We start from the raw sequence: 20,398 nt of genomic DNA, 5'->3' as shown, positions 1-20,398 counted from the left end.
GTGCGGTCACTGCAGCTTTGTTTATAACGTCAACAATTAGGTGGCCAGCTAGCTCGGTTGGTTAGAGGCAATGTGCTAATAATCAAATATCAAAAATTAGCCGGGGGGGGGAGCCCTAAATGTCTATCAGTAAATGATCATATTTTCCAATCTGTGGAATAAAACACAATGATCACAGTTAGGAAGACCTCTTCACTCCTCGGCATGTTGTCGATTAGAACAAGAAAGTTGCAGAATGATACTGGTGCTAAGAACCACACACACACACACACGCGCGCAGAGGACCGAAGGCTGGAGGCAAACACACTAGGCTGCCCTCCCACAGAGGGTGCTGGTCACACAGGGGTTACTGGTCCCGGTCCTTTCTGAATTTCTCCCTGATGGACACATACCGGTGCACGTTCTGCATTTACCACCTTAGAAAACGCTAGAAGGTTCTCCCAACTTGGAGGTCAGAGAAACTTAAAAACGCCAGAAGGTCCTCCCAACTTGGAGGTCAGAGAAACTAACTTCAGAAATAGTATTTGGGGGCGCACCTGGGTGACTCAGTCAGTTAAGCGTCTGACTCTTGATTTCGGCTCAGGTCGTGATCCCGGGGTGGTGGGATCCAGCCCCACACCGGGTTCCATGCCGAGCGTGGAGCCTGCTTAGGATTCTCTCTCTCTCCCTCTGCCTCTCCTCTGCTCTCCTGTTCTCTCTCAAATAAAAAAATAAATTACTAACGAAACCGTGCTTATTCACCCATGACCCATTTGGGAGTGCTATTATTAGCCTTGCCCCAGACTGCAGGAACACATTCCTAGAGCCGGCCTCGTGGGAGTGGCCGTGGTGGTCATCTCAGTCCCAACCGCGGGCCAGGTATGGGGGCTACCCACGTGGCTCCGTGGTACATCTCAGCGAACCCCCCCTGTGGTCATTCTATTCACAGAGATCGAAACAAAAGCTTAAAAACAATGAGACTTGAACCGAGAGGAACTTTGGACCCCTACCTGCCCTCAACCGCTGCTGATAAAAATACTCAGTGGCCGTGACTCTGAGGCATCATAGCAATCAAGCGATCCAAACATTCTCAGCACTTGAGGTTAAAATAACCACAGCATTCTGCCTCCACCCATGCAAAGCCTGAGATCTTGTAAAGGGGCGGCAGGAGGCCGCCAATCATTTCACAAAGGGGACCCAGGAGCCCCGATCCCCAGGATGCTCAAGGAACCAACGCATCCCACGGCCACGGAGGTGTGAGAGTGCCGGCAGGTGCCCTCCCCGCACACGCCCCCTGTACCATGGCTCCACACCCATAACAGCGACCTGCCTGCTCGACCATATCCCATCCAACACCGCATGACTTGGGCAAAGAAAGCTTCCCTGGGAACACCATTTAAGGTCACATGGCACTGCTTCGGGACCAAGGGATCCAGACCAGGCATCTGAAAAAAGTGCCGTGGGCTCCCCATTCCCAGGAAAATACATATATGCTCATCAACTGGATAATAAAACAACAGTGTCAGAGCAAATACAGAGGTGGTGTGGAGACTGACCTAAAATGTAGACGACAACTATCACATTGGAGTTACAACATATATTATCTCATCGCATATACATATTTATTATATATTATATATGTATACATGTAATATATAATATATCATATATACGTATGAAATACATAATAGAAATAAAATTTCCAAGGAAACGTTTTCCACAATTATGACGAGGGATTTATAATGGGTAAACTGTATGTGACACTGATAAGAGGTGTGTTAAGACCCCAAACGGTAGAGCAAAGGTCTGACAGACACTTTGTAGAAAATGTATTTAGTCAACCACCTTCCCACCACAGGCTTCTGATACGCGTGTGGTGGGGCTGAAGAAAAAACCATCAGACTCTGGCGAGAACGAGAAAGACTCCATGAAAAAAGAAAAATGGAACTGATCGATTGCTTGGTATATTTGACACAGTGAGAAAGCGAGGGGGGCGCAGTGAGTTTTGTGTCGGAGAGTTGGGGAGACCATTGTAACAGGCACAGAGCCAACCGGGAGAACACAAAAGCAATAGTTCGCCCAGGAAAAACAACCCAGGGCAATAAACTGGAACCATATCACACACCTTGCTTTAGCAGTAAGTATCATCGCAATAAATACCAAATAGGCTTCTTCACCCCAAATGACTGCACGACTGTCATGGGTGGTGGTCTGGGAAGGCCCAGGGCTCCCTTCTCACAGCAGGAAGTTGGCAGACACAGTCTAGAACTGATACATCAAAACCAAAGAACAAATGAGCCTATTGTCAGGAAACGCGGTGGAAAGTTCTAGAAGAAATAGCCAAAAAGATGAAAAGGATTGCTTTGGGAAACAGCACTAGAGGGTGGGAACGTACTGCCCTAAACGAGAATTTAATAAAAACCAAACTCAACTCTAGTCACACCTAAACTGTGACAAGTCGGCAGAAACAGCGTTAAGAAATTATCAGACGGACCAGAGCAGAATGAAGATTTCCCAGATCTGACAAACAGCTGTAGTGGGACAGTGAAGGTCACACGTTGGACATTCGGATGCCCTTTGCAGCCCACGCACAGCATAGACAAACAAGCCAATATCTAAATGGTGGCTCTTCCCAAAACTAGGCTCTGGGCCCTCGGCCATCCCTCCCCACTCTGCCCACTGACTGTCCTGACCACGCCTGAGCCTGGGCCTCACTTACCCTGACACCAGCCTTGGGGCGCTGTTGCTGGCTCAGCCTGAGTCCAGATGAAGCCTCGCTCATCCAGCGGGCCAAGCAGGGAGCCCCGGGCCCTTCTGTCCCAGGCCCCCGCCAGGGCTCCAGCACAGCACGGAGGGGTGGTGCCTTCTCCGGCTTCAGGAGCCAGGACCCCAGTGTCAGAGCAGGTACCCCAGGCCAGTGGATGCTACACACCAGATACCATCTGTCACAGAAGCTGTTGCCCACCCTCCTTAGTAACTGGGGCGTCACTGCTCTCCCCTCACTACTTACCTCTTCCTCCCACCAGCAGCCCTTGGTAGCCTCCAGAAACCATTTCTGGTGGTTTCCAGAAATGGAAGAATCAAGATAGAGTCATTGTTGATTTGTTAAACCCACTGTAATACGACCCCAAATAGTCTTTTTCCTCCTGGTATCTTTGGCCTTGGCTAATTGTGACTGTGATTCCAATCCAACCACCTTTCAAGATTCATCGGGCAAAACTTACATAATTAAAGGTCAAAGGCAGCGATTTTCCAATGGACGCAAGCTAACACTTTGTCAGGCAAAACTTCAAGCTCATAGAACGTGTCCCTGCTATTAGGTCATCGAAATAAGTGAATGAAGTTTTCGTTGAATATCCGCTCTCTAGTTTTGTATTAATCTTCCCACAATGCCTCGGTCAAAAGCAAGACAAAACAAAAATCTATTTTCCAAGTGACAAAGATCAACTTGAGACAACGTCAAGTCCAAGGAGAAAAAAAAAAAGTTCAGCATGTGACCATTTAAAAAAAAAATTCTCGGGGCGCCTGGGTGACTCAGTCGGTTAAGCGTCCGACTTCAGCTCAGGTCACGATCTCGCGGTCCGTGAGTTCGAGCCCCGCGTCGGGCTCTGGGCTGATGGCTCGGAGCCTGGAGCCCGCTTCGGATTCTGTGTCTCCCTCTATCCCTGCCCCTCCCCCGCTCACGCTCTGTCTCTCTCTCTCTCTCTCTCAAAAATAAACGTTAAAAAAAACCAGAAATGGAATAAAATGTCGAAACTTGCGATCGGGGGAGGGAGGTGAGGGGAAAGGAGGTGAGGATCCGGGGCCGTTGGAAAAAAAAAAAAATCTATACAGTGACAGTTGAGAAAGCAAAAATTAGCTTGGATTGTAAAAGCGCCCTGCCATCCTTCAGGCGCAGATAAGGGACAGAGAGCGAGCCAGCTGTGAAGAGAACAAGAAACACGCTTCAGCGACACAGGGTGGCCACACGGTCTGTGTGTTCTCGCTCTAACATCATCGGCTGCCAGAACACTTGCTGCCGGAGAACGGTTTATCAGCAAGGCTGCCACGTCCTCTTCTCCCTTGGATCTACACCGTGAGTGCTATCGCTGAAACTTCAGCTCGGTCTTGCTGTTTCAGACCTCCCGAAAAAGGGGAAACGGCCCATTGAATTGCAGGAGGTGTGAGTTACTGGACAGTAGAAATGCAATTTATTTTCAAAAGTAAACAGTAGCGCCAAGGAGTCTCGTAGGGTCCCTGAGTCCTAACGCGAAAACGCTCTGAAAAACACGGTCTTGAGGTAAGTTTTAGGGAAGCTCGCTTAGTGACAACATCTGCCCTAGACGGACACACGGCTATTTATAGTCTGTTTATTCCACTGGGGCAGACGAGTCAGGCTGTTGGTGCAGACAGCCGAACGGGTAAGATTACAAGGTGCTGTCCAGCAGAGTCGCCAACATGGCGGCAGCGTGCACACAGACCTTTCTAGATTCGGAGAAACCTTTTTCTCAGTGCTGACCATGAGATTCCAAAGTTGAATTCTAAACTGTGGAAAATCCAGGATTCTAAAACATACCTTAGCACGAGGGTTTTGGAGAATAATTACGGACACGCTGTGTGCTGCATGAGTGACACCCTACAAAGAAGTCTTTGGTGTGAAAACAGAGAAATCAGAGGTGCCTGGGTGGCTCAGTTGCTTAAGTGTCTGACTCTTGACTTCGGCTCAGGTCATGATCTCACAGTTTGTGAGTTTGAGCCCCGCATCGGACTTCACACTGAGTAGGGGGCCTGCTTGAGATTCTCATTCTCTGTCTCTGGCTCTGTCTCTGCCCCCTCCCCTGCTTGTGCTCTCTCTCTCTCAAAATAAATAAATACATATTTAACAACAACAACAACAACAACAACAACAACAACAGAGAAATTAGGGGCACCTGGGTGGCTAGTCGGCTAAGCATCTGACTTCGCCTCAGGTCATGATCTCATGGTCCTGGGTTCCAGCCCTGTGTTGGGCTCTGGGCCGACAGCTTGGAGCCTGGAGCCCTGTTTTGGATTCTGTGTCTCCCTCCCTGTCTGCCCCTCCCTGCTCATGCTCTGTCTCTATCTCTCAAAAATAAATAACATTAAAAAAATATAAAATAGGGTCGCCTGGGTGGCTCAGTCGGTTAAGCATCCGACTTCAGCTCAGGTCACGATCTCGCGGTCCGTGAGTTCGAGCCCCGCATCGGGCTCTGGGCTGATGGCTCAGAGCCTGGAGCCTGCTTCCGATTCTGTGTCTCCCTCTCTCTCTGCCCCTCCCCCGTTCATGCTCTGTCTCTCTCTGTCTCAAAAATAAATAAACGTTAAAAAAATTTTTTTTTTAAATATAAAATAAAAAAACAGAGAAATCAGACCTGCACTTAGATTTTTCAATATGAGCCTGGAGAAGGCTAACATGAGTTGTCTCTGAGACAAAGATCTAGCAATAAAATTATCTTTCCATCATTCCGTTTCAGGAAAGGTAAACACCTAAAATATACACCTCATTGTTTATCCTAGCTTCCAACATTAAAAACTTTCTACTTAAGACTGCTTATAAAATCCTCCATATGGAAGTACACCACATACAGAGAATACAAATCAATTTCTATTTCGCTGCAACATTTCTCTAAATACACCCAAGGTATGGTGTAGATGGAACATGACTTGATAAAGTAATTTTAACAGCCAAGATTTCTCATTTAAAACACCTAATAACTCTACAAGTTAAAAAAAATATTTTTTGAACGTTTATTTATTTTTGAGAGACAGAGTGAGACAGAGCACGAACAGAGGAGGGGCAGAGAGACAGACAGAGACACAGAATCCAAAGCAGGCTCCAGGTTCCGAGCTGTCAGCCCAGAGCCCGAGGCAGGGCTGTAACCCATGCACCGTGAGATCATGACCTGAGCCGAAGTCCCATCCTTAACCAACGGTGCCACCTGCGCACCCCATAACTCTACAAGTTTTTAAACGTTTTAGCTCTAATGTATTCACACACTGTCTGGACTTTGGGGGGGGGGGAGGGGTGGGAGTGGGGGTGGCGGCACATCAATGAATTTAATTGCATTTCACTGACAGCTGCCCGTGTGGCAGCAATGGATCTGTTCTTACTAAAACGAAGACTTCAGAGGCTAGAACCATCTCCATTTCTTCCAGGAATTCCAAGTCCTCACAAGATGAGCTCCATTTTCCCTAGAAGATTCAGGAATGGACATTTCCCACTCCTTCCTACTCAGGGGCAGGCTTTCAGGGTGCAAGGAAACGAACAGCTAACTTCTGCTGAAGTTTTGCGGGGGATCAGTGGAACCTTTGGTGATTCAGGCAAACTCAGAAACACAACCTGCACCAGCCTGCAACGGAAAAAGATTCCCCCTGCCCCTTCTCCGATGACCGTCTTTCCGGTTCTCCGACATTCGAAAACACCAAGAACCGAATCCCCTTTGCAGTCACGGAGGGCTTAAGGTTTTGGAGCCACGTTGCCAAGACCCTGTTTAACGCAAACCTACGCTGTCCTACAGAGAACCTCCTTTCCTTCTCCGAGTCACTGACTGGCTAAGGAAGCTACTTCACCATGAAAATGTGTCGAAAGGCGCGATCCTGCCGAATTTCAGCGGTGGCTCAGAAAGTTTCATGTTTTTACGCAACTGCCCTTTCTTTCCGTAGGAAAAGCCGCGTACGCGTTAACCCCCACCCCACCCGACCCCCCCGACCCCCGCGGGCATATGAGCATCCGCACTGGGATACATACACACGGTGGAATTTTCCAGTGACTGCGGAGCCGGCCAAACGAAAGCGTGCGCGTCCCGCCCAGGTCCCCCGCGCCCGCGGCTTCCGCACCCCGGTTGCCCGGCCCCCGACGCACCCGGTTGAGCGGGGGGGAAGGTAGGGATTCAGCACCCGCCCGTTTTGACTCCGAACATTCGGACTGCCCTCGCTTTTCAAAGGCCGAGGGCCGCCCGCGCGCACCTGCCCCGCCGGGTGCCGGGGCGCAGACCCCGGCCCGGGGTGGGGGGGGGGCAAGGAGCGCATCCCCCCCCCCCCCCGGCGCGCTGGTGCCCGCGGGCGCCGCGTCCACGCTGCCGGGCCCAGAGCGCGCCGCACACCTACCTGTGCCAGGTGAGCCGAGGGCGGGGCGCGGGGCCGGGGCGGCTCGGGGCGCAGCGCGGGGCCGCCCGCTCCTCCTCGCTCCTCCGGCCGCTGGAGTCGCCTCAGCCGCCCAGCGCGAGGCGCTTCCTCATTTTCGGCAACTTCCTTAACGCGCCCGGGCAGGCCCCGCACTTCCTCCCGGCCGCCGCGCCCCAGCGCCCCGGGCCCGCCCAGCAGCCCGTGCGCCCAGTGCCTTCGCGCCCGGGGCCCGCCCCGAGAGTCCGCCCCGACAGACCCCGCGCTCCCCGACCCTTCCCCGACCCCTCCCCGTCGCCTGTGCGCCCCCGTGCCCGGGTCTCGCCCCGAGCGCCCCCTGCGTCCCCCGGCCCTTCCCCGGCCGCCTGCGCGCCCCGGTGCCCCTATGGCTGGGTCCCGCCCCGAGCGCCCCCCGCGCCCCCGCCGCCCGTGAGCCCTGGGGCCCCCAGGCCCGGTCCCGCCCCAGCGCCCCCAGGCCCAGGTCGCGCCCCAAGTGCCCCGGCGCCCCTGCGCCTGCCATCCAGGCACTAAGGGCCCGCGCGCGCTAGGGGCCTTCCTAAGCAGACCAGGGGCGCTACCAACAGCAGGCCACCTGGCCGGCCTGGCCTGCCACTTGGCTGTTTGAAGCAGCGGCCACACTCACGGGCGCGCCCAGTTCGCCTTGTCGTTGCGTGGGAAAAAGAGTGACCAGGCACTCCTGGTCACCAAGCCAGGGCGCTCCTGCTGATCTGAGAGCACAAGGCCTCCGCCGTCTGGCCAGGTGGCTTTGTGCTGTCTGTAGATGAGAGGCCGACTTCACCGCGCCCCTCTGGACGGGCCCAGCGCGTCCAACGCGGCCGCTTTCTGAAGGCTCTCATTGTTGGAAGGTTCTTGACCGTGAGTTTAACTTGCTTCTTTCTACCCACGACCGACTCTCGGGCCTCGACCTAAAGAAATTAAGTCTAACATCTGCTGTAGTTTAAATACATGTTTTAAAAACACCTGCCTAAACTCCCTCGGCCATCCCCTCTCCCCACTTTTTCTATTGCACAGCCCCTTTGAAAACCTTGCTGTGAAACAGTTCCCAGGTCCTCATCTTCTTGGTAAGAGCAGTTGGCAGTACGTGTTTTAAAAGGCTGTGCCCCGAGCCAAAAAAAAATAAATAAAAATAAAGTATACAGTGCGTTAGATTATAATTGCCATGGAAAAACACAAGGTGATAGGAGCACGGACGCTCACCGGAACCCAGTCTCTCCCACTTGGACGTTCTCTTCCGTACATTTTTGTCATTAAATGTGTAACTCAAGTGAAGGATTTTTACTGTATTTGCTATATTTGTCACGCATTAGTTTTGCTTCCAACAGCAGATGAAATAGTCGCACTCTCCAAACACAGGCTGCACAGCTTGCAGACAGGAGGCTTCCGGAGCGCACAGAATGTTGTTGGACGTGGACAATGAGGACCAGCTTTGAATCTGTATGTGAGAGCAAACACCGAGCTTCCTAAGATTCTGTGTCCTCAGGGGCCGTTAGTGGAGATGAGGTTCTAGGTCTGTCCCTACACGCCTCCCTTTGGCATTGCTGTGGTCGTCTGCAACTTTGAGTCATTTTAAAGTTAATTAGCGTGCTTCTAGGGATGTTGGAAAAAAATGTTAAAATCATCACACAAATCTCCAGGGAAAAAAACCTATCTAAAAGACAATTTAAAAATAGAATCTTTAGGGGCTTGCTCATTTGGTTAAGCCTCAGACTTCGGATCAGGGCCCGATCTCACAGTTGGTAAGTTCGAGCCCCACGTCAGGCTCTGTGCTGACAGCTCGGAGCCTGGAGCCTGCTTCGGATTCTGTGTCTCCCTTTCTCTCTGTCCCTCCCCCGCTAGTGTTCTCTCTCTCTCTCTCTCTCAAAAATAAACACTAAAAAATATGTATAAAATCTTTATATATGTATAAAATCTTTAAAGTCTTTAAAAATGACTAAATAAATAAAAGTCAACACATTTCTGCCAGAACTTTCTTCTCTCTTCCCCAGTGTCTTCTCCCTTTGCTCGCTTGGCTGTTAACCCTTCACGGTAGTAAATCTTAGCTGTGACTATATTCCGGGTCCAGGAGGCCCTCCCAGTGAAACTTTTCACCATGTTGGTCTCGGGGATTCCCCACACAGTCACTGTTTAAAGGCTCCTGTCCCCTGCAGATTCTTTCTTTCTTTCTTTTTTTAAGAATAGCAAATGTGTTCCTTTTCTGGTGTTGCTGTATTAATGGACATCTGAGGTCTCCATAGCTGTTCGTCTTGTATGTTTCCACCTGTTCTTGCTCATGACCAGGCTTCCTAGTGCACTTGGCTGCATTCTCTGTGAACCACTTACTGTCTTTATTATTTTTTTAATTTTTGTAACATTTATTTATTTTTCAGAAAGTGAGAGAGAGAGAGAGAGAGAGAGAGAGGAGAGACAGCGTGAGTGGGGGAGGGGCAGAAAGAGAGGGAGACACAGAATCTGAAGCAGGCTCCAGGCTCTGAGACATCAGCACAGAGCCCAATGCGGGGCTCGAACCGGCTCAAACCCACGAACCATGAGATCATGACCTGAGCCAGATGCTTAACTGACTGAACCACCCAGGTGCTCCAGCCACTTACTGTCTTTAAAAAATGATTTGTGGAGATTCGTTGAGGATATTTTCTTTCAGAGACAATTCACCTTTGTTTCTGTCAGAAGCCCAGAGTAAAACTAGGGTCTGGACAACTTAGGGTCAATTCTCAGCTTATGGTTCTTCTGGACCGCCTAGGCGACAGGAATTTGGGCTGGAAATTTGGGCACTGTTTGCTTACAGGTTTTCAAGGCTTCACATCTTCTCTTTCTGCTCCATGCTTCTTTTTGTTTCTCTTCTATCTTGGAGTCGGTGTTTCTAGTATTTCGTGCCTTTCCCTTCCTTAGGAGTTTATTCCATCGCTTTGGTGGAACCAGCTGTCCGTTTGTTTCCCTAGATATGTGGAAGTATGTATTTTTTTCTGAAAGATTTTTTTTTTTCAACGTTTATTTATTTTTGGGACAGAGAGAGACAGAGCATGAACGGGGGAGGGGCAGAGAGAGAGGGAGACACAGAATCAGAAGCAGGCTCCAGGCTCTGAGCCATCAGCCCAGAGCCTGACGCGGGGCTCGAACTCACGGACCGTGAGATCGTGACCTGGCTGAAGTCGGACGCTTAACCGACTGTGCCACCCAGGCGCCCCATTCTGAAAGATTTTTAAGTGTTTATTTCTTTTGAGAAGGAGGGAGGGAGAGTGGGGGAGGGACAGAGAGAGAAGAGAGAGGGTCCCAAGCAGACTCTATAGTGTCAGTGTGGAGCCTGACTCCGGGCTCTATCCCAAACTGTGAGATCGTGACCCGAGCGGAAATCAAGAATTGGGCAGTCAACCAACTAAACCACCCAAGTGCCCTTGGAAGCAGGGATTTTATTTGATTTTACTTTTTTTAATTTAATTTAATTTAATTTAATTAATTTAATTTAATTTTGAGAGAGAGAGAGAGACAGAGTATGAGTGGGGGAGGTGCAGAGAGAGAGAGGGGGACACAATCTGAGGCAGGTTCCAGGCTCCAAGCCATCAGCACAGAGCCAGACATGTGGCTCGAACTCACGGACCACGAGATCATGACCTGAGCCGAAGTCGGACGCTTAACTGACCGAGCCCCCCAGGCGCTCTGGAAGTAGGTGTTTTAAAGAACTTCCGTAGCCACAAAGTTTCTACCCTCAAGTTTGATGGTTTGAACTGTAAAGAATTCTGGTTCGGAAATAACTTTTGTTTACAATTTTGAAGTCATCGTTCTATCGCTTTCTTGCTTTCTTTCAGTCTTATGTCGAGAAATCCAAGCCATTCTGATCCTTCGTCCTTCACCCTTTTTCTTCTTATTCCAATTCTCTATGGTCTTTAGCAGGGTGACTGCTTCAGTGCTGTCACCTTGCGCTAATTTGGCACTGTTTCTCCGGAACTTCTGTTTCGCTCTGCTCTTCTGCGGGTGACAGCTCCTGGATTCCTACAGCAGGTCCTTTCTCCTCGGCCTCATATTCCTTTTATGCCTAATTTGCTATCGTCTTTGAGCACGGTGCAGGGGGTGGGCTTAGCTGAAGGTCAGGGGCACCGGCTGGGCTCCTCTGTCCCGCAGGACCCCGGGTCGGAGGCAGGAGGCCCCGCTCCTCCCCGGCAGAGGGAAAGGGAAGAGCTTCCCCACTCCTTGGAGCGCCATTGGGTGTCAGCTCCGTTCCCCAATCAGCATGGGCCCCGAGGCTTCCCGCTGGTGACACGAAGCCATGCCCGGATGCTGATGGTTCCCTGTGACCCCTCATCCCCACCTCAGCCATTTTCACCGCCCCATGGTCAACACTAAGAAACACGCAATTACTCCCTTTTATCCTCTCAAGATTTGAGCGAGAACTGCCAGGATTTTGTAGACTCACCAGATGCGGTTTCTGGGAGCTGGTGGCCTGACCTCACCGTGATCCTCTCCAACTTCTGTTTTTCTTATGAGCTAGCACTTTTCCAAGTTCGTTTCGCTGAGTGGTTCTCCTTTTCTTGTTTGGTTGCTGTTAGTAACTTTTACATTTTTGTTTTCCATCGCTCCCTCTTTTTCTTGGAGAGACGTGAGAGGGAGAAGGAAGTTTCTTTTTCCTTTTTCTAGATAGTGGGGCCCTGAAGATTTCACCACCTTTATCCGGAATTTAATGACACACATTTTTTTTTTTTTAAGTTTATTTATTTATGACACAGAGAGCTAGCAAGCGTGAGCTAGGGAGGGGTAGAGAGAGAGGGAGACACAGAATCAGAAGCAGGCTCCAGGCTCTGAGCTGTCCGCACAGAGCCCGACGCGGGGCTCGAACCCACAAACCGTGAGATCATGACCTGAGCTGAAGTCAGACGCTTAACTGACTGAGCCCCCCCCGGGCGCCCCTAATGACACACATTTTTCAACTTTAGGTAGATGTATTGAATGTGTAGAATATACACCGTACGTTTTAATATTTAGAACGCAGGCTTCACATTTTTCATCTCTTTCAAGTTAAAAAACACAAGTTACACGTGATCCATCTATCAGGATGCTTTAGCTTGCAAACAAAAAGACTATTCAACTGCACCTATTGACATGGTAAAATTTTATTGGCACAGGAAGGAGTAAACTCCAGAGGTAGGACAGCATTTAGTGCATTTTGATACAAACTATTTTGACTTGGAATAAAAGTCACAAAACGCGAAATTCACCATTTTAACTGTTTTAAAGGGTAGGGATGCCTTTTTCAAAGGGAACAACTCAACCCTATTTGTCCTTTGAAGCAAGCTAATTTTGACAGGCCAGCGCTGCTGAATCTCAGGGATGCCCCCCACTGGTCACCTCTATCAGCGAGACTACCACGGAACATGGAGAAAAAGCCTCCTTCTGCTGGATTTCCTCCACCAATTCAACTGGGATGGGAAAGTGACCTTTGACCTGCAAATGGCGGGCTTCCTCCTTTATTCTGTTGTCAGTGAGGTTTCGAACAACAACAACAACAAAATAATAATGAAATAAATAAATAAATAATACGATAATTAAAAAAAAAGAGAAAAGTAACTTAAGGACTAAGGATAGCACTTGAACTTGGATTGCGTGGATTTATACACAGTGGTGATAACACCGGTGGGGGCGAGAAAGCACAGGCATCGTTCCGAGGCTTTCCCGGGCATATGTGTGGCTTCTCTGGGCACCTCTGACTTCTTATTTTTAGTGACATTCAAATCAACAAACAATTACTGTGTGCCTCTTATTGCCAGGCATGATGCTAAGCACTGGAGATTAAAGAGGATCAATATCTTGGGGCTCCTGGATGGCTCAGTCGGTTAAGCCACTGACTTTGGCTCAGGTCATGAATTCGAGGTCTGTGAGTTCGAGCCCCGCGTCGGGCTCTGTGCTGACAGCTCAGAGCCTGGAGCCTGCTTCGGATTCTGTGTCTCTCTCTTTCTCTGCCCCTCCCTGCTCCTTCTCTCTCTCTTTCTCTCAAAACTAAGTAAACACTTTAAAAATAATAAAAAAAATAAAAAAGATCAAATATCTCAACAGGTGACAATGTATTTGCCTAAAAGGTTACCCTTTAAAAATATAATTACTTAATTGGATCTCAATTGCAAGTCAATTTAGTTAAGTATAAAGCAGCTAACTCGAGCAATATGACATTATTTTAGGATAGTCTTCCAATGCAAAGCATTAAGTGTGTTGGCATGTAATCCTATTAAATATTACTGCTCTGGGAATCATAATCTATTTTAATGAAAATAGAAAATAGAAAATAATATGCCTAGAAACAAACAACAGAAATGACATTTTCTAGTTCAAAATATGTTTCAGCTCCATGAATGGGCATTCCCTGCTTGCTCGTGCGTCTAGCCTATTGATTGATAATGTTTGAAAACTTGACGGGTGTGTATTTTCAGATCTCACCTGGGGTTGAGGTCGCTACACTGAAACTCAGTTACGAATGAAAACTTTTCGTGCTTTTCATTTATGCAGATGGCCAACAGACACACGGAGAGATGCTCAACATCACTCGTCACCAGGGAAATGTCAATCGAACCACAATGAGATACCACCTCGCACCTGTCAGAATGGCTAAAATTAACAACTCAGGAAACAACAGATGTCGGCGAGGAGGTGGAGAAAGGGGAACCCTCGTGCACTGTTGGTGGGAATGCAAACTGGTGCAGCCACTGTGGAAAACACTGGAGAGGTTCCTCAAAAAATGAAAAAGAGAACTACCCTATGATCCTGCAATTCTGCTTCTGGGTATCTATCCAAAGCACACGAAAACACCATCTCGAAAAGATAGGTGCACCCCCTGTTTATTGCAGCATGCTTTACTATGGCCAAGATAGTATAGAGAAAGGAATATTACTCCGCCATAAAAAATAATGGAACCTTGCCATTTGCAATGGCATGGATGGACCTCGGGGGCGTCATGTTGAGTGAAGTAAGTCAGACAGAGAAAAAGATACCTTGTTGATCGAGCATCACACTGCATTAACACTGGGGTCTATTTCTGGCCTTTCTGTCCTGTTTCCTTCGTGGATTCTCAGGTCTCAGATTCTCCGGTTCGGCGTGGAGGACACGAAGGAGGGCGAGGGAGGGACGTTGTCCTCCAGTTCACGGCTGTCGAGCAGAGAAGTGGGGCCGGTGTGGACACCCTGCCGTTCTCTAATGGAGATCTGCTTCGAGTGTTGCGTTTTTCTGATGTTTCCGGTGTCCTACAGGAGGGCGTGTGGCTGAACAATGAGGACAGACCGCTCTACACTCTGCGTCTTCGTGTAGACCCTGCTGGGCACGCGTACGTATTAGAAGTGTGTTAAACCGTAATTTGTGACGTAGGATGTGTTTATGTCAGTGGCCAGTGGGTGTTGTCGTTTGAGTAACGGATTTCACTCGCTTTCCTCCTTTCGGTGTTTGACATTCTAGAGACCCCTTGATAGGAACTGTACATCGGAGCGACATTTCTGTGAAACGAAACAGATGCACCGACCACACGGAACCGATCCTGTTTACCTTGCCCGCTGTTACGAGGACCGCGGCTTGCGGGGCAACATATAAACACGTTCTCTGCTCTGACCTTCTGTATTAGAGAAGGTACGTTTTACAGCGTGCTTGGACCCTTGAGGATTTAGACGGGATCGCCCCTGGAGGATAGGCAGCTTGGGGCAGCAGGACACAGAGGGTGCATCTGTGTCCTGTGTTCCCGCCCTGCTCCTGGGAGCTGCCCGGGCATCAGCCCTGGTGACCAGGAGGGTGTGGTTTGGGACATCCCAAAGGCGTCCCTCATTCTGCACTCTCCCTACTTGTCAGAGCCGCATGGAGGGCTGAAGACGTCCTGAGCACCCGAGCACGAGAACACCTCAGCATCAGAGATCAGGGAGAAGAGCCACGTTTCCATCGGACTGGACGGTCCCCTGCTGTCCACCGGCCTCGGCATCTCTGCTCTCCAGGTGGGTCTCAGCGGACAAGCGGCAATGGGAGCTCCAAGGCCGTTCCTGGGTGTGCAGCTGCGGGAGTGGAGGGGGTCAGAGGGGGGGTGGTGAGAAAGGCAGGGAGACGAGGAGGCGGCCGGCCGGCCATTGGGCTCAGGGGAGCCATCATCAGATGGGCACCTTCAGACTCATAGCAGCAGCTGAAATAGGAGGTGGTGGGTCCTCCAGCCCCAAAGCCCGGAGGGCACTCGGCTCCCTCTGGGCCTTGACCAGAGGTTGTGTGAGCCTCCGGCTGTCTGTACCGACCCCACAAACCCGCCGCCTCCCCGCCCCGGAACTCAGAGGCCTGGGTCAGAACAAGCCCGGCCCCGTGAGGTGGCCCCCACATCTAGAAATGTTTTGTCGTCTCAGGGAAAGGTTTTTAACAGGAGCTTTTGCTTATTTTTTTTTTTTTTTCCTCTTAGACATTTAAAGACACTATCAACGGCATCCGAGATTGGCAAAGGACAGGTGCAGGTCAGATCTGGCCGGTGGCCTCCCTTACCCAACCTCTCGTGGCAAGAATGGCTTTTACATTTTTATTATTATCAGTTTATACATTTTTTGAAGTTTATTTATTTTTGAGAGAGAGACAAAGAGAACGCGAGCAGGGGAGGGGCAGAAAGAGAGGGAGACAGAATCCGAAGCAGGCTCCAGGCTCCGAGCTGTCAGCACAGAGCCGGATGCGGGGCTCGAACCCACGAACCGTGAGGTCATGACCTGAGCCGAAGTCGGACGCTCAACTGACTGAGCCACCCAGGTGCCCTGTTTTTACATTTTCAAAGGGTTGTTAAACACACACACACACACACACACACACACACACACACACACTGAACAAAGTAGGCCGTGCTCCAGAAATTCTACATGGCCCCCCAACCTCCCAGTTTTATATCTGTTTCCATGCAGAAAAAGTGTGCCGGTCTGTGTCGTAGAAAGTCTACATTATTCAAGGAGCTTACCAAGTAAGAGTGCCAGCATCGTGCATCGTCCTCTACCTGAATTCCTTGCCAAGTCAGAGCAGGACGAGAGTGCAGCCTTCCTCATTAAGGAAAATGATAGAAACGATGTAATCGGAAGTTGGAAAGCACGGTGGAGTCATAGGACTGAGCAGCTATGGGGAGCTGAGCTACCCAGGTCTTAGGGAAAAGAAATACGGGTCTCCAGACCCTCAGGGCCCACTGAGGCTGCCTGCAGTCAGACGCCTGCTGCCTTCTGCCATTCACACCTCCTCCGGGCAGCCAGCGATTAGGTCTGGGCTTATATTAAATCTCAGCTTAGGGGCACCTGGGTGGCTCAGTCAGTTGAGCGTCCGACTTTGGCTCAGGTCATGATCTCGCGTTCCGTGAGTTCGAGCCCCGCGTGGGGCTCTGTGCTGACAGCTCAGAACCTGGACCCCGCTTCGGATTCTGTGTCTCCCCCTCTCTCTGCCCCCTCCCCGCTCATGCTCTGTCTCTCTCTGTCTCTCAAAGGTGAATAAACGTTAAAAAAAATTAAATCTCAGGTTAAATAAGAGCTATTTGTCATAAGCTGGCCCACTCTTCCTCTTTTCTATAGAATAATGAGAGGAAGGAAACAAAAACCATAAAAGGCAAACAGTTCTATTTTTCTCTCACTGGAAGGAATGCTACTACATGAACTTTGTAAAGGGATGAATCTATTCAAAAACGTTACGTGCTTACATAGCAGTATTCGGTTCAAACATCCAAACCCTTAGTTTCAATGTGTGGTGCTCACTTTAAGTTCTCAAAATTATATTAAGGTTTTAATGGTTTTGAAATTGTCCATTTTCTCTCACGGATGGCAATGAGAAGGAGGTTTGTTGATTTGTTTCATCTTTGGGCATCTCGAATGGGGATCCGGATTTGAGTACACACGAAGGGATTAAAAATGCATTATTACTCAGTACACAAAACAAATTTGACGCAGAAATACAGAAATAAATGGAAATCTGTCCTTTATTTATTTTAAAGATTTTATTTATTTATTCATTTATTCATTTTAAACGTTTACGTATTTATTCTGAGAGAGAGCGTGCACGCGCCCAATGCGTGTGAGCAGGGGAGGGGCAGAGAGCGAGAGAGGGAGAGAGAGAATCCCAAGGAGGCTCTGCACTGTTAGCACACAGCCTGATGTGGGGCTCAGACTCACAAATCGTGAGATCGTGACGTGAGCCAAAACCAAGAGTTGGATGCCTAACCGACTAAGCCACCCAGGCGCCCCAAGATTTTATTTTTAAGTAATCTCTGCACCCAACGTGGGGCTCGAACTCACAACCCAGAGATCAAGAGTCACATGCTCCACTGGCTGAGCCAGCCAGGTGCCCATCTGTACTTCATTTATAATAAACTTTTCCTTTTGGAATAATGTTATTTATGGAAAAGTTGCAAAGATGGTTTGGACCATGGCCGTGCCTCCTTGTCCCGGCTTTCCCTGACATTAGCCCCTTATAACCGCGGGGCCGTGATCCCCGAACGTTGTCGTGGTCACAGCTCTGTGAACTACTCTGCGGCCTTTGTTCAGACGTCCCCGGCTTCTCCACGGATGCTCTTCTGTCTCAGTGTCCAGTGCAGGACCCCACGGTCACTCAGAGTCCCCTTCGTGTTCAATTGCACCAATGACAATAGGATCCTAACGCTTGGGGTTTGAAGCAGGAAGACTGACCTCCTGCGTTTGAAGCTCCCTTTCCAATCTGATTTTCTTTGATTCTAATACAGAAAGACTACATGAGAGAAAGAGACGAAAATTTCTCCTGCTTATGTTAAAGAGCTTTTGAGTAACCAGGGATCGCCGGGCGTCCAGCCCATACCGACAGAAGGAAACCCTTAGCTATCTTTCTTAGAGATGCAGAACTCCTGTAACTGGAAAGTTCTTCCTACATTCCAAATTAAGTCCTTTCTGTGGCCGTGGTAAAAATTAAAAATGTAATCGTGAGTGTGACTTGACCTGTCCTGAGGGTCAGGGACCTGGTGGGGAGCTTGGTGGCCATCGGAGGAGAGGGCGAGGACCACAGGCGGGTGGTCTCCAGCTGTGGCAGGAGAGACGGTGAGGTCTGGGGTGGTGGGGGGGCTGGCTTCTCCAGGACACCCCTTCTGTTCACTGTGCGAGTCGGAGGGAGGCCTGAGGCTGGGGGCGTCTCTGCTCAGATCTGCCTCACGCAGAGTGGATAACATTGGACCTGGTTTAGCTGCAGATGCCTGGAAATTGAAGTCGGGATCCCAGAACCTAAAAACTTGTCAAAAAATCCCCCAAAAAAGACCTCTCAGAAAAAGTGGCCGTTACACCGCAGAGAACACATCAGCTTCCTTGTGCCCGCTAAACCTTCACGTTGAACATGTGCTTTTATATTTAAAATTGTTTCCCTTTTCGTATCAGTGGGGGGAAGCTGGGTTTGAAGACAGCACATGCAGTTTCCGGAAAGCATCACTCTGTCCGTGACCTTGGGGGCAGCCAGCCCCGCAGGGTCCGGGGAGATGCCAGTGTGCCTGTGGGGGGAGCCCCACACCGCCCGGCTCTGCCTTCAAAGGGCTCCCCTGGGCTGGCCCGGGCTCTCTGGGGACACCCTCCCCCCTGTGTCTGTGTGGGGCCGGTTCACACACAGGCAGAAGTGCATCCAGCACTTTCCAGAATCTGAGAAGCTCTAGAACCCTGTTCCAGTTTTGGGGAACTCCAATTTGTATAGAGTTCTTTCTTCCACTGATGAACGCTTTCACTTCCTAAGACTTCTCTCCTCCGGGGCCCTGCTGGGGCTAAGACCTAACCCTCCCCTGTCGCAACACGGGGCCTGGAGGCGTCACCACTGCTGGTTATGTGTCTTTGGCTTCAGTGGCAATTAATACCTCTTCTTTTGTTTACTTGTTCTCTCTTTTGTTCTTTGTCTGGGGCTGGTCGGGGGCACCCTGTGCGGTGGTGGGGCCCCTGGTGGGCATATAACTCAGGTCCCCCCTGTGCACTTCCTGGAGACCGGACCCGGGGGCCCCGCCTCCCACGGGGGCTGCTGGGGCGCACTTGGCCCTGGGCTTCCAGAACCCCGTTCCCTGGCTCACAGAGAAAGCCCAGCTGAAGAAGGAGGGAAGGAGGCCAGCAAACAGGAGGGAGAGGGGAGAATACAGCTGGGGTGCACAAGGAAGAGGGGGGCCCCTCACAGGCGCTGAGGTTGGGGGCTTGCAGCTGTTCCAGTTGTGGAAGCCAACACCTCATCCCCCCCCCCTGCCCCGCCGTGTCTCTCCCTCCCTTCCTCCTCTCCCTCCAAACCTCCCCCTCCCTCCATCTCTCCCTCTCCCCCTCCTTCTCTTTCCCTCCCTCCTCCCCCCTTCCCCCCTCATTCCAAACCTCCCCTCCCTTTCTCCCTCTTCCTCTCTCCCTCTGTCTCTCCCTCCCCCTCTCTTTCTCGCCCTCTCTCTCTCTTCCTCCTTTCTCGCTCTCTCTCTCTCACTTTCTCCCTCCCTGCCCTTTCTACCTTTTGAGCTAGGTTGACGTCCCTTGTAGTCTGGCAGTGTCTGTCCTGAGCCGTATGCTGTTGTCACACTGTTGTGAAAGCTGAGGGAGATAGTGTGCGTAAGCCCCTGACATCCGTGAATATTAACTCTGTTGATACCCCCCAGTTCCTTATTTTCTAGCGTACGTAACAACGTCTATAGCTTCTTTGACTCAAGACAGGGCACATCCCCCTTCTCGCTGAACTTGGAGCATGGCCACGGCCCTTTGCTTCCAAAAGACACCAGATAAATGTTGTTCAAAGGTCTGGGCGTTTCGGTAAAATCTTGGCATGCGGTATGTGATCCTTCCTTCCACACTGCCTGTTGAGGCGGACACCGTTATTATCAACGTTTTATAGGTGAAGACGCCGCGGAGGAGAGGCGGGGTGGGGTGCCCAAGGCCGCGCGGGCGGGAGGTTGGAGGACCGGGATCCGAACCCAGAGCCCCTGCTTCCGATTTTGTTACTTAATGTCCTGGGGCCCGCGAGTGTGCTCATGCCAACCCAGAGGACGGCGTTCAGAGCGAGCGGTCGATCATCCCGGTACACCTGTCACGTGTCCTTACGGTTCAAAATACAGATTAATCCCTTCGTGTCAGTTCCACAAGTGATAGGGATGCTATTGCAACCGCAGACACGGGAGGAAAGGAAAGTGTCCCCTGTGATGGCTCCTCCTCCGTGCGGTCACTCCCGCAGGCAGGTGCCGTTCTCACCTGGGGCAGGCCGCCCCGGTCCAGGGCTGGTGACCCCCCTGGTCCCAAACCAGAAGTGCTCCCTGGGGCGCAGGGTGGTCTAGGCGAGTGGGGCCACTGTCCTCCCTCTTGTGGGACCA

The 20,398-nt window shown here is 50.5% G+C and overlaps 1 protein-coding gene and 1 long non-coding RNA gene across 5 annotated transcripts in view; one reads left to right on the top strand and one right to left on the bottom strand.

Moving 5' to 3' along the window:
• Window positions 1–7,239, bottom strand: part of SYK (spleen associated tyrosine kinase) — an 85,974-nt gene extending 78,735 nt beyond the window's left edge. For both annotated transcript variants that reach the window (XM_086684842.1, XM_086684843.1), the window contains exon 1: window positions 7,084–7,239. The gene's annotated coding sequence lies outside the window, so the exon portion shown is untranslated. The remainder of the gene's footprint in view (window positions 1–7,083) is intronic.
• LOC112868665 (uncharacterized) lies at window positions 6,031–18,023 on the top strand. Of its 3 annotated transcripts, none has more exons than XR_015243394.1 (6): window positions 6,031–7,092; window positions 13,606–14,416; window positions 14,545–14,712; window positions 14,929–15,068; window positions 15,515–15,566; window positions 17,807–18,023. It is a non-coding gene; the product is annotated as an uncharacterized LOC112868665 (long non-coding RNA). The 3 variants fall into 3 exon arrangements; XR_015243393.1 differs by lacking the exon at window positions 17,807–18,023 and adding an exon at window positions 15,999–17,050 and having other exon boundaries at window positions 6,031–8,553; XR_015243392.1 differs by having other exon boundaries at window positions 6,032–8,553.
• The last annotated feature ends 2,375 nt before the right edge of the window (window positions 18,024–20,398 follow it).

Source organism: Puma concolor, chromosome D4, assembly GCF_028749965.1.
Source record: "Puma concolor isolate L17-30 chromosome D4, mPumCon1.1.hap2, whole genome shotgun sequence".
NCBI classification, from domain to species: domain Eukaryota; kingdom Metazoa; phylum Chordata; class Mammalia; order Carnivora; family Felidae; genus Puma; species Puma concolor.
The sequence above is the reverse complement of the archived record's forward strand: the minus strand, read 5'-3'. Positions and strand labels throughout refer to the sequence as shown.